Genomic DNA, 13,402 nt, shown 5'->3' with positions numbered 1-13,402 from the left:
GCTGGGGGCGAGCTGAGTGCGCCCGGCCGGGGTGGGGCTGTTCCCGGAGAAGTGTGGCCTCGGTGAGCCGCCGCCGCCCGGGCCTCGGTCTGTCTCGCTTTGTTAGCTTCTCTGTGTCCCCGCAAGGCTGTGGTTTGCATCTCTCAGCCCAGCTGCGGCTGCTGCCGGCACGTACCGCAGCTCAGTGGTCTCCTCTGACTCCCGACCGCATGCCTGCGAAGTGGTCCGAAACGCTAGAGCGCACAGCTGTGGGTGCCCTGGTCTCCGCAACCCACAGCATCCAGGCGGATTGAACCCTGCCTGTCGCGGAAGGGCTCCGTCACACGGGGCCCAGTGGCGATGCCTACGCAGGATTCGGAGCTGGCTTGGAAGAAAGGGGCATGCAGCATGACAACAGATGTCCCCTCTCCCGGCGTTGGTGGTGTGATCCTGACCTTCCCTGGCAGTTTCTGGCCATTGGAGCTCGCTTAGTCAATTCTTCCCCTATTAGGTAGAAACAAAGGTGGATCTATATTTCATTTCCACCTATACCCTGAAAGAAGAATAGAATTCCCACAGATTCCATAGTCCTTCCTGGTTGAAGTTAATAAACATTAGTTTCTTCTATTCTGGCCTTCGCTCTTCTGCATTACAAGGACTTTATATTTTTCTTCAGCTTTTCCTTTTTTGAGGACAATTATGGGTTTAACTTCATCCAATGAGTAATAATTGCTCTTTTCCATTCCAACTTGTCACCCTTTGGCCAATGAGAGCTATTCTAAGCCATCCACTTTCGTCCTTTCAGAGAGTTTTAAAACATACATAACTTTTAGGTAACAAAACAAATTAAATATATAATTTATAATATACAATTTTTTTATCTTCCCCCAAGATATGGGATCAGGTCTTCTCCACGGACCCCTGGAAAGATCTTTCACCAATATTTCCAGTTCAGGTATTCCTGAATCATTTTTAACAGTGTTCTGTTGTAAACTTGCTTTCTGTTATTTTTATAATACACTTCGTTTTCTCATCAGGACTCACATTTCTGGACTGTAGCTCTAACGCTTTTCTTTTCTCTTGTCTGGCCTTGCTCCCTGGTTATTTGATTGACCAGTGGGTCTCAGACCTTCTGGCCATAACTTTTGCTTTCTGACAGATTCAAAGGATCTCACCTGGGCAGCCCTGGTGGCTCAGCGGTTTAGCGCCGCCTGCAACCCGGGGTGTGATCCTGGAGACCCGAGATCGAGTCCTGCGTCGTACTCCCTGCTTGGAGCCTGCTTCTCCCCCTACCTGTGTCTGTGCCTCTCTCTCTCTCTCTCTCTCTCTCTCTCTCCCTCTGTCTCTATGAATAAATAAATAAAAATCTTTAAAAAAAAAAAAAAAAGGATCTCACCTGACTATGAGCACAAATATGACAGTAGCCTGTTAACTGCGTTAGAGTGCAAAAATTCCAGATTTGAAGATTAGACTCAGTACAGTCTTGTGGGTCCCACATCAGAGAAGACTGAGAGATAAGGCAGTGGGATCCTATGCCTCCAAGGAAGGATAAGAGGGCTGGGACTGTCAACTTGGAGAAAAAAAAGGTCAAGAGCCACAATTTGGAGTAGATGGCTGCATGGGGAAGAGGGATGATGGCTCGAAGGATGGGCATGGCAAGAGGCACCCTAGTACTCATGCTAGTTCCCCTGAAGAGAGATGTCCTTCACAATTTCAAACAAACTAACATTAGGGAATACATTCACATGATGTGGCCTACTGTGATGACTGGGTGTTTGCTTATTCTTTCAAAAGTATCTGTATTTTGTTTTATTTTTAAAAATTTAGTTTTAAAAATATGGAACACTTTATGAATTTGCATGTCATCCTTGCATAGGGACAATGCTAATCTTTGTATCATTCCAATTGTAGTATATGTCTTGCAGAAGTGAGCACAAATTACCTATATTTTAAAAGTTTAAACTTAAAAAAATGAACACAGCTTGTTTCTTTTTTTAAAAAAAAGTCTCATAAAATATATATAACATTGAATTTCCCATTCCAATACTTTTTAAGTGTATGATTCAGTATCATTGGGTACAGTCACATAGTTGTATATCGTTATCTTGATCTATTTCCAGATATTTTTATCACCCCAACAAAACTCTACCAATTAAACAAAAATTCCTCATTTGTCTCTCCCTCTAGATGCTGGTAACCTCTATTCTACTTTATTTCTATATGAATTTGACTGTTCATATAGATGGAATAATACTATACTTGTCCTTTTCTATCTGGTTTATTTCCCTTACCATAAGCTTTTTTTTTTTTTTTAAGATTATATTTATTCATGAGAGATAGAGAGAGGCAGAGACATAGGCAGAGGGAGAAGCTGGCTCCCTGCAGGGAGCCTGATTTGAGACTTGATCCCAGGACCCCAGGATCACAACCTGAGCCAAAGACAGACACTCAACCACTAAGCCACCCAGGCGCTCCAAAGCACAAGGTTTTCAAGGTTCATCTATGTTGTATTATGTATCAAAATTTGACTCTTTTTTAAGGCTGAATAATACTACACTGTATGTATATACTACATTTCTTTATCCATTTTTCCATTGATAGACATTTTAGTTGTTTCCACCTTTTGTCTGTTGAGAATAATGCTGCAATAAACAATGGTGAATAAATATCTGTTCAAGTTTCAACTTTCATATCTTTTGAGTATAGGCCTGGAGGTGGAATGGTTAAATCATAATAGTAATTCTTTGAGAGAACATTGTACTTTTTTCTACAACACTTTATGTTCCTACCAGCAATGCCAAAGAACTCCAATTTCTTTACATCCTTATCAATACTTTCTGCTTTTTTTAACAATAGTCATCCTAATGAGCATGAAGTGGTATCTCATTATGGTTTTGATTTGCATTTCCCTATGGAACTAGTGATATTAAGGAATTTTTCATGTAACTAGAAGTGATATTTATATATATTTTTGGAGATATGTCTTTTAAAGTCCTTTAGATTTTAAAATTGTACCATATTTCTTCATAGCTGTATTGAGATATTATTTTTTTTTAATTTTATTTATTTATGATAGTCACATAGAGAGAGAGAGAGAGGCAGAGACACAGGCAGAGGGAGAAGCAGGCTCCACGCACCGGGAGCCCGACGTGGGATTCGATCCCGGGTCTCCAGGATCGCGCCCTGGGCCAAAGGCAGGCGCCAAACCGCTGCGCCACCCAGGGATCCCCATATTATTGACATATCCATATGGAAGTTTAGGGTATATAATCTGATTATTTGATACATGTATATATGGTAAAACATCCCCCCACAATATGAGGGTGTGAGAGTAACAATTTAAGGTTTACTCTCTTAACAACTTTCTTTTTCGTCTTTCAAAATTTTATTTAGGGCAGTCCCAGTGGCTCAGCAGTTTAGCACCGCCTTCAGCCCGGGCATGATCCTGGAGTCCTGGGATAGAGTCCCACGTGAGGCTCCCTGCATGGAGCCTGCTCCTCCCTCTGCCTGTGTCTCTGCCTGTCTCTCTGTGTGTGTCTCTCATGAATAAATAAATAAAATCTTTAAAAACAACTACCTTAAAAACAAAACAAAACAAAATTTTATTTAAATTCAAATTAGTTAACATATAGTATAGTATTAGTTCCAGGGGTAGAAATTAGTTGCATAACAGTTGCATATAACAACCAGTACTCATCTCATCAATTGCCCTTCTTAATGCCCATCACCCAATTATCCCTTACCCCCCAAACCACCTTCCCTCCAGCAACCCTCAGTTTGTTCCCTAGAGTTGAGAGTCTCTTATGATTTGCCTCCCTCTATTTTTTTTAAATATCTGATGCTGAATTTTTTGTTTATTTTTTTATTGGAGTTCGATTTGCCAACATATAGTAAAACACCCAGTGCTTATCCCGTCAAGAGCCCCACTCAGTGCCCGTCACCCAGTCACCCCATCCCTCTGCCCACCTCCCTTTCTACCACCCCTTGTTCGTTTCCCAGAGTTAGGAGTCTCTTATGTTCTGTCTCCCTTTCTGATATCTCCCACTCATTTTTCTCCTTTCCCCTTTATTCCCTTTCACTACTTTTTATATTCCCCCAATGAATGAGACCATATAATGTTTGTCCTTCTCTGATTGACTAATTTCACTCAGCAAAATACCCTCCAGTTCCATCCACGTCAACGCAAATGGTGGGTATTTGTCATTTCTAATGGCTGAGTAATATTCCATTGTATAAATATACCACATCTTCTTTATCCATTCATCTATCTTTTTTTAATAATAAATTTATTTTTTATTGGTGTTCAATTTGCCAACATACAGAATAACACCCAGTGCTCATCCCGTCAAGTGCCCCCCTCAGTGTCCATCACCCATTCACCCCCACCCCCTGCCCTCCTCCCCTTCCACCACCCCTAGTTAGTTTCCCAGAGTTAGGAGTCTTCATGTTCTGTCTCCCTTTCTGATATTTCCTACCCATTTCTTCTCCCTTCCCTTCTATTCCCTTTCACTATTATTTATATTCCCCAAATGAATGAGAACATATAATGTTTGCCCTTCTCCTATTGACTTATTTCACTCAACATAATACCCTCCAGTTCCATCCACATTGAAGCAAATGGTGGGTATTTGTCATTTCTAATAGCTGAGTAATATTCCATTGTATACATAAACCACATCTTCTTTATCCATTCATCTTTCGATGGACACCAAGGCTCCTTCCACAGTTTGGCTATTGTGGACATTGCTGCTAGAAACATCGGGGTGCAGGTGTCCCGGTATTTCACTGCATCTGTATCTTTGGGGTAAATCCCCAGCAGTGCAATTGCTGGGTCGTAGGGCAGATCTATTTTTTTTAATAAAATAATTTTTATTGGTGTTCAATTTACCAACATACAGAATAACACCCAGTGCTCATCCCGTCAAGTGTCCCCCTCAGGAGCAGTTCTATTTTTAACTATTTGAAGAACCCCCACACAGTTTTCCAGAGTAGCTGCACCAGTTCACATTCCCACCAACAGTGCAGGAGGGTTCCCCTTTCTCTGCATCCTCTCCAACATTTGTTGTTTCCTTTCTTATTAATTTTCCCCATTCTCACTGGTGTGAGGTGGTATCTCACTGTTGTGATTTGTATTTCTCTGATGGCCAGTGATGAGGAGCATTTTCTCATGTGCTTGTTGGCCATGTCTATGTCTTCCTCTTTGAAATTTCTGTTCATGTCTTTTGCCCATTTCATGATTGGATTGTTTGTTTCTTTGCTATTGAGTTTAATCAGTTCTTTATGGATCTTGGATACTAGTCCTTTATCTGATACGTCATTTGCAAATATCTTCTCCCATTCTGTAGGTTGTCTTTAGTTTTGTTAACTGTTTCTTTTGCTGTGTGGAAGCTTTTTATCTTGATTAAGTCCCAATAATTCATTTTTGCTTTTGTTTCTCTTGCCTTCATGGATGTATCTTGCAAGAAGTTACTGTGGCCAAGTTCAAAAAGCGTGTTGCCTGTGTTTTCCCCTAGGATTTTGATGGAATCCTGTCTCACATTTAGATCTTTCATCCATTTTGAGTTTATCTTTGTGTATGGTGTAAGAGAATGGTCTAGTTTCATTCTTCTGCATGTGGATGTCCAATTTTCCCAGCATCTTTTATTGAAGAGACTGTCCTTTTTCCAGTGAATAGTCTTTCCTGCTTTGTCGAATATTATTTGACCATAAAGTTGAGGGTCCACTTCTGGATTCTCTATTCTGTTCCATTGATCTGTGTCTGTTTTTGTGCCAGTACCACACTGTCTTGATGACCACAGCTTTGTAGTACAACCTGAAATCTGGCATTGTGATGCCCCCAGCTATGGTTTTCTTTTTTAATATTCCCCTGGCTACTTGGGGTCTTTTCTGATTCCACACAAACCAGGTTTTTTTAAAAAAAAAAACAGTTTCAGAAGAATAGGTATTAATTCTTCTTAAATGTTTGGTAGAATTCCACTGGAAGGCCATCTGACCCTGGACTCTTGTTTGTTGGAAGCTGTTTTTAAGATTTTATTTACTTATTCATGAGAGACACACAGAGAGAGGCATGGACATAGGCAGAGGGAGAAGCAGGCTCCCTATGGGAGGACCCTGGGATCCTGACCTAGTCAAAGGCAGACACTCAACCACTGAGCTACCCAGGTGCCCCGATTTGTATATAATATATTCTGGAAAATAATCCATGTGCACTTGAGAAGACTGTGTATTCTGTTGCTTTAGGATGAAATGCTCTGAATATATCCGTGAAGTCCATCTGGTCCAGTGTGCCATTCAACGACCTTGTTTCCTTGTTGATCTTCTGCTTAGTTGATCTGCCCATTGCTTGGAGTGGGGTGTTAAAGTCCCCTACTATTATTGTAGTATTATCAACGTGTTTCTTTAATGTTATTATTAATTGGGTTATATAATTGGATGCCCCCAAGTTAGAGGCATAAATATTTGCAATCATTAGATCTTCTTGTTGGATAGACACTTTTATTATAATATAGTGTCTTTCTTCATCTCTTATTACATTTTTTTGGCTTAAAATCTAGTTTGTCTGATGTAAAAATCACTACTCCATTTTTCTTTTGATGCCTATTAGAATGATATATGGTTCTCTACCCCCACACTTTCAATTTGGAGGTGTCTTTGGGGCTAAAATTAGTCTCTTCTGGACAGATATCAATGAGTCCTGTTTTTTGGTTTTTTAAAGATTTTATTTATTTATTCATGAGAGACAGAGAGAGAGAGAGGCAGAGACACAGGCAGAGGGAGAAGTAGGCTCCATGCATGGAGGCCAACATGGGACTCGATCCCAGGTCTCCAGGATCACGCCTTTGTCCGAAGGCAGGCACTGAACTGCTGAGCCACCCGGGCTGCCTGAGTCTTATTTTTTTTAATCCAGTCTAATATCCTGTATCTTTTGATTGGAGGATTTATTCCATTTACATTCAGAGTGAGTATTGAAAGATATGGATTTAATGCCATTGTATTACCTATAAAGTCACTGTTTCTGTAGATTTCTCTGTTCCTTTCTGGCCTTTGTTACTTTTGGGCTGTCTCTTCACTCACAGGAGCCCCGTTAATACTTCTTGCAGGGCTCTTTTAGTGTTCATAAATTCCTTTAATTTTTGTTTGTCTTGAAACTATTTGTACATCTTCTGTTCTGAATGACTGTCTTCCTGAATAAAATATTCTTGGCTGTGTATTATTCCATTTAGCACATTGAATATATCATATCAGTCCTTTCTGGCTGCTAGGTCTCTGTGGGCATATATGCTGCCAGCCTTATGTGTCTGTCCTTATAGCTCTTGGCCCCAGCTGCTTTTAGGATTTTATCTTTATCTTTGAAAGTTGCCAGTTTCACTATTATGTCACAGTGTTGATCTATTTTTATTGATTTCTCTGTGTCTCCTGGACTTGAATGCCTGTTTCTTCTCCCAGATTAGGGAAGTTCTCACTATAATTTGATGAAATAAAACTTCTGTCCCTCTCTCTTGCTCTTTATGGTCTGAGACTCCTACCATCCAGATATTATTTCACTGTATGGAGTTGATAAGTTCTCGAAGTCTCCCTTCAGGATTCAGGAGTTGTCTTTCTTCTTTTCAGCTTCCTTATTCTCCATCATTCTGTCTTTTTTTTTTAATTTTTATTTATTTATGATAGTCACAGAGAGAGAGAGAGAGAGGCAGAGACATAGGGAGAGGGAGAAGCAGGCTCCATGCACCGGGAGCCCAACGTGGGATTCGATCCCGGTCTCCAGGATCGCGCCCTGGGCCAAAGGCAGGCGCTAAACCGCTGCACCACCCAGGGATCCCCATCATTCTGTCTTATATGTCACTGAATCTCCTGCCTGATTTTTCTCTCTGTTAAAGCATCCATTTGTTACTACACATCAGTAATTGCATTTTTAAGTTTGGCCTGGTTAGGTATCAGTTCTTTTATATTTACAGTGATTCCTTAGTGTCTTCTATATTTTTTTCAATCCCAGTTAGTATCTTTATAATCATTTTTAAAAATTCAAGTTCAGGGCAGCCCAGGTGGCTCAGCAGTTTAGCGCCACCTTCAGCCCAGGGCCTGATCCTGGAGACCCGGGATAGAGTCCCACATCGGGTTCCCTACATGGAGCCTGCTTCTCCTTCTGCCTGTGTCTCTGCCTCTCTCTCTGTGTGTGTCTCTCATAAATAAATAAAATCTTTTTTTAAAAAAAAGAAAAGGAGCTAATAAAAAATAGCAAAAACAACACAGCAGTAACAATGACAACAACAACAACAACAACAACAACTTCAGAAAGTTTCTGGTGTGTGCTGTGTACACTCTGCTTTGTGTTTTGGCAGCTCTTTTCCAGTGATCCTTCCCCTACAGAGCTTCCTCATTACTTGCAGTGGAGAGTGTTTGGAACTTTATGTAGGTGTGCTTTGATTTGTTTGCCAAGAAGTCTGTAAAAGAAAAAAAAAGAAAAATTAACAAAACCCAAAAAACTTAATCCAAGACAAGAGAATGGAAATGGAATAAAATGGAAACAAACAGAGAAGCAATAAATTATAAGTCCGATTCTAAAAAATAAGAAAGGTGAAAGGAAAAAAGAGTGAGGAAAGAAGAAAAGAGAAAAAAATAGAAGGCTTATCTGAAAAATATGAGAAGGAAACAAATGACCAACAAATTAACAGAAGTATTAGCCTGATACCAAAAAAAAGATAGAAAAGAAAAAATGTATATAAATTAAAGGATAGAGAATAGAAAATAAGAGATAGAAAAATAAAAAATAGATAAAAATTAAGAAAAGGGTAAGAAAAAAGCAGAGAAACAAGCCTGGTCTTATTTCCACTGGATGTTGGTGTTTTGGATCTCTCTTTAATCAGTAGACTTGGTAGATGTAGGGGGCCTTTGTTAAACTTCTGAAGGAAAGACCTGCTGGGCTGGCTCACAAGCTAACTTGCCCTTGTAAAGATGCCCCTGCCAGGCATAGGGGGGTGGGGTATATTGTAGAGGACTCCAAGCCTCTACTGGAAGCGCTATGTTTCTCTCTGAAATATGATTGTGCTGGTGGGCATGGGCAAGAGGTAGGGATGGTGGAGGAGGAGGAAGAATATGGCACTCCCCTTCCCCACTGGCCCTGCCCTCATCTCTGGGGGTTGGGCCTCACAGCCATTGCAGTTCCAGAGGCCATCTTAGAGAAACAATCTGGGTCCCGTGCTTTCATTAGTTCCTTGCCTTTAACCTGCCTGTGCCCAGGCCATGGGCATGCCTGGAGCCACAGATCTCCTGTATTTTATCTTTGCTAGCACTTCTGACTCAAAACTCCAAGGTTTTTGTTTGTTTGTTTGTGGGTTTTAAAGATGTTAATTATTCATGAGAGACATGGAGAGATGCAGAGACATAGGCAGAGGGAGAAGCAGCTCCCCATGTGGAGCTATATTTGGGGCTCGATTCTGGGACCCAGGGATCATGCTCTGAGCCAAAGGCAGGTGCTCAACCACTGAGCCACTGAAGCATCCCAAAACTCCAAATTTTAAAGGGTGTGGCAAGGTGTTGGCCCACTCCTGTTCCCCAGAGGAGAGGCTCGAGACATGTCTAGCACTGTCTTACACCCAAAAATCAGTCACTCAGTGCACTTTCAGAGGCTAGAATTTATTGTAATGCTCAGTGGAAAGTTGTAACTTGGTTATTGGCAGTTTGCACTCAACTCAGTCCTCTACTTCTTTCTGCCCCAGAAAAGCTATCAGAGGCTTAAATCTATTGCAGCAGACAGCAAAAAGCAGTGGCTGGGTTATCTGCAATTTGCTTCTCTCTGTTCTCTGCTCAGTATTGCCACAAAAAAATATCTGCTTGGCTGGCATACAGAGGTTTAAGCCTATTGTGGCTCACAGTAAGAAGTAGTTTAAGAGGTTTTCTGCCCCCTGTGTGTACCCTCTGACCCTGCTGTTGAACACCACTCAAAGGCTCCCAGTTGGCCTTTGTCCTTGGAGATGGAAAATATACTCTTCCAGATGCCCTCCCAGAAGGGGAGCTATTTCTCCCTGTACAACCCAGAGTATCTTCTTACCATGGCTTATTGTACTGTCCCTAACTGCTGGACTCTCTTCCACTTTCTCCCTCTCCCAGATTTTGCTCCATGAAAAGGATTCCCTCCCCTTCATGGCTGTGCAGCTTTCTTCTCCCCCAGTTCAAGGCTTCCAATTTCACATCTGCCATGTTCTCTCCCTCCAACTGCGCAGATTCCTTAATCCTCAGATCATCTTCCTAGTTGTTCAAAATAGTTGAATGTTGTCCTTTCTGCCCCTGGACACTGCCAAGTAAGCATCGTTAAAGTCTCTCCCCTCCCACCACTGTCATGTCTATGTCAGAGTCTCCCAAAGAGCCTGAGCAGCTGTGGAAGCTCTTCATCGGAGGTTTGAGCTTCGAAACAACCAATGAAGTCTGAGGAGCCATTTTGAGCAATGGGGGACGCTTATGGACTGTGTGGTAATAAGAGACCCCAACACCAAGCGCTCCAGAGGCTTTGGGTTAGTCACCTACGCCACCATGGAAGAGGTGGACGCAGCCATGAACGCTTGGCCGCACAAGGTGGATGGAAGAGTTGTGGACCCAAAGAGGGCTGTCTCCCAAGAAGATTCTCAAAAACCTGGTGCCCACTTAACTGTGAAAAAGATTTTTGTTGGTGGCATTAAAGAAGACACTGAAGAACATCATCTAAGAGATTATTTTGAACAGTATGGGAAAATTGAAGTGATTGAGATCATGACTGACAGAGGCAGTGGCAAAAAGAGAGGTTTTGCTTTTGTGACCTTTGATGACCATGACCCTGTAGACAAGATTGTCATTCAAAAATACCATCCTGTGAATGGCCACAACTGTGAAGTAAGGAAAGCCCTATCGAAGCAAGAGATGGTTAGTGCTTCGTCCAGCCAAAGAGGCCAAAGTGGTTCTGGAAACTTTGGTGGTGTTCGTGGAGGTGGTTTTGGTGGGAATTACAACTTTGGTCGTGGAGGGAACTTCAGTGGTCGAGGTGGCTTCGGTGGCAGTCGAGGTGGTGGTGGATACAGTGGCAGTGGGGATGGCTAAAACGGATTTGGTAATGACGGAAGAACTTTGGAGGTGGCGGAAGCTATAACAATTCTGGCAATTACAACAATCAATCCTCAAATTTTGGACCCATGAAAGGAGGAAATTTTGGAGGCAGAAGCTCTGGCCCCCTATGGTGGTAGAGGCCAATACTTTGCCAAACCACAAAACCAAGGTGGCTATGGTGGCTCCAGCAGCAGCTATGGCAGTGGCAGAAGGTTTTAATTACTGCCAGGAAACAAAGCTTAGCAGGAGAGGAGAGCCAGAGAAGTGACAGGGAAGCTACAGGTTACAACAGATTTGTGAACTCAGCCAAGCACAGTGGTGGCAGGGCCTAGCTGCTACAAAGAAGACATGTTTTAGACAATACTCGTGTATGGGCAAAAAACTCAAGGACTGTATTTGTGATTAATTGTATAACAGGTTATTTTAGTGTCTGTTCTGTGGAAAGTGTAAAGCATTCCAACAAAGGGTTTTAATGTAGATTTTTTCTTTTGCACCCATGCTATTGATTGCTAAATGTAATAGTCTGATCATGATGCTGAATAAATATGTCTTTTTTTTTAAATGTGCTGTGTAAAGTTAGTCTACTCTGAAGCCATCTTGGTAAACTACCCCAACAGTGTGAAGTTAGAATTCCATCAGGGTGATGCCAGGTTCCAATTGAAATTTATTTGCAACCTGCTTGGGCACAGAAACCATTGTTTCCACAAACCTTGGTGTGGTTGAACTGACAGTTAATGTGTTGTGACCTTGAGTTCACCGTTAAAAGGGTCATCCAAGCAAAGTCCTGGAGTTTATTTGGTTATTATGATTGTTGGCACATCCTATGCAATATATCTAAATTGAATTATGGTATCAGATAAAATTATAGATGGGATTAAAGCTTGTGTATCGTCCTTATCATGTGTAATCAATAAACGATTTAATATTAAAAAAATAAAAACCCAAATTGTTGAATGTTGATCTAGCTGTATTCGAATACAAAGCAAGGTCAGGGTCCCCCTACTACTCTGCCATCTTAACTCTATCCCCTATGCACATGGTTTTCAATATTTATTTCTCACTATTTTTCCCCATGCACTTCAAATCTTGTATCTGGAATAATTTTCCTTCTGCCAGAAATATATCCTTTAAAATTTCTTTACTGTATCTTATTAGGAATATTGTCTCTTGTGTTTTGTGTTAATGATTTCTATTTTTGCTTTGTGAAGATTGTTTTCCCATAGGTAGAATTCCAGGTCAAAAGTTATTTTCTCTCATCACATTAACAATATTATTTCAGTTACATCAGACTTATACTTTTTTTTCTTTTTCTTTTTTTTTTAATTTTTTAAAAATTTTTATTTATTTATGATAGTCACAGAGAGAGAGAGGCAGAGACACAGGCAGAGGGAGAAGCAGGCTCCATGCACCGGGAGCCTGATGTGGGATTCGATTCCGGGTCTCCAGGATCGCGCCCTGGGCCAAAGGCAGGCGCCAAACCGCTGCGCCACCCAGGGATCCCCTTTTTTTTCTTTTAGAAATCAGAAGTCAGTTAAATTGTTCTTTTATCTCTTATCTCTGCCTGCTTTAAATATCTTGTCTTTGTATTTGGTTTCCTGCAGTTTCACATCCACTTAAGGTGGATTATTTGTCACTCATCTTATTTTCAATTGGTTAGAATTCTTGAGTCTGAGGTTTGATATCTTTCAATAAACCTGAAAAATTGTCAGCTATTATCCCTTTAAGTGTTTTCCTTTCCACATTTTCTCTATTGTATTCTCTAATTGGACGTCAGTCTTTCTATTCTAAAATCAATATTTCTTAATATCTCTTTTATATTTTTTGCCTTTTTATCACTCTAGACACTTTAGATCATTTATTTAAACCTATCTTCCAGTTTACCAAATCCCTCTTCAGTTATCTCTAATATACTTTTTACCCCATATTAAATATAACCCATCTTTTGCAATTCTGGTTATTTTACATTTTTTATTTCTAGGAGTTTTATTTAATTCTTTTCCTAATTTGAATAGTTATTTTAAAAATGTATTCCTTCTCATTCCTATTTCCATCTCATTTTTCATGTCTTAAAACATTGAACATTTTTGTATTAGCCAAGTGTCTGACAATTTAAGGAGGCGGATGGAGTATACTGATGCTATCTTGTTTCTTCTTATTTTCATTCATGGTGTCGTGTGTGTGTATGTGTGTGTGTGTTTTGTGAATTTTGACTATGTGCAACTCATTTTCTTTGAGATTCTTTTACCACAGAAATTCTTTGAAACCTGAGCTAATGCTCTAATCTTCCAGAAGAGCCACACCAACCACAGAATGAGGTCTATTAACCACAAAAATAGTTTAAAACCTAGTT

General features: G+C 40.7%; 1 non-coding gene and 1 pseudogene across 1 annotated transcript; one reads left to right on the top strand and one right to left on the bottom strand.

The window, feature by feature from the left end:
• Positions 1 to 2: 2 nt before the first annotated feature.
• LOC140611784 (heterogeneous nuclear ribonucleoprotein A1-like) lies at positions 3 to 11,945 on the top strand (annotated as a pseudogene).
• Positions 1,811 to 1,914, bottom strand: LOC140612196 (U6 spliceosomal RNA). Its single transcript, XR_012013501.1, has one exon. It is a non-coding gene; the product is annotated as a U6 spliceosomal RNA (small nuclear RNA).
• Positions 11,946 to 13,402: the final 1,457 nt, after the last annotated feature.

This window comes from Canis lupus, chromosome 20 (assembly GCF_048164855.1).
Source record: "Canis lupus baileyi chromosome 20, mCanLup2.hap1, whole genome shotgun sequence".
Classification (NCBI taxonomy): domain Eukaryota; kingdom Metazoa; phylum Chordata; class Mammalia; order Carnivora; family Canidae; genus Canis; species Canis lupus.
The sequence above is the reverse complement of the archived record's forward strand: the minus strand, read 5'-3'. Positions and strand labels throughout refer to the sequence as shown.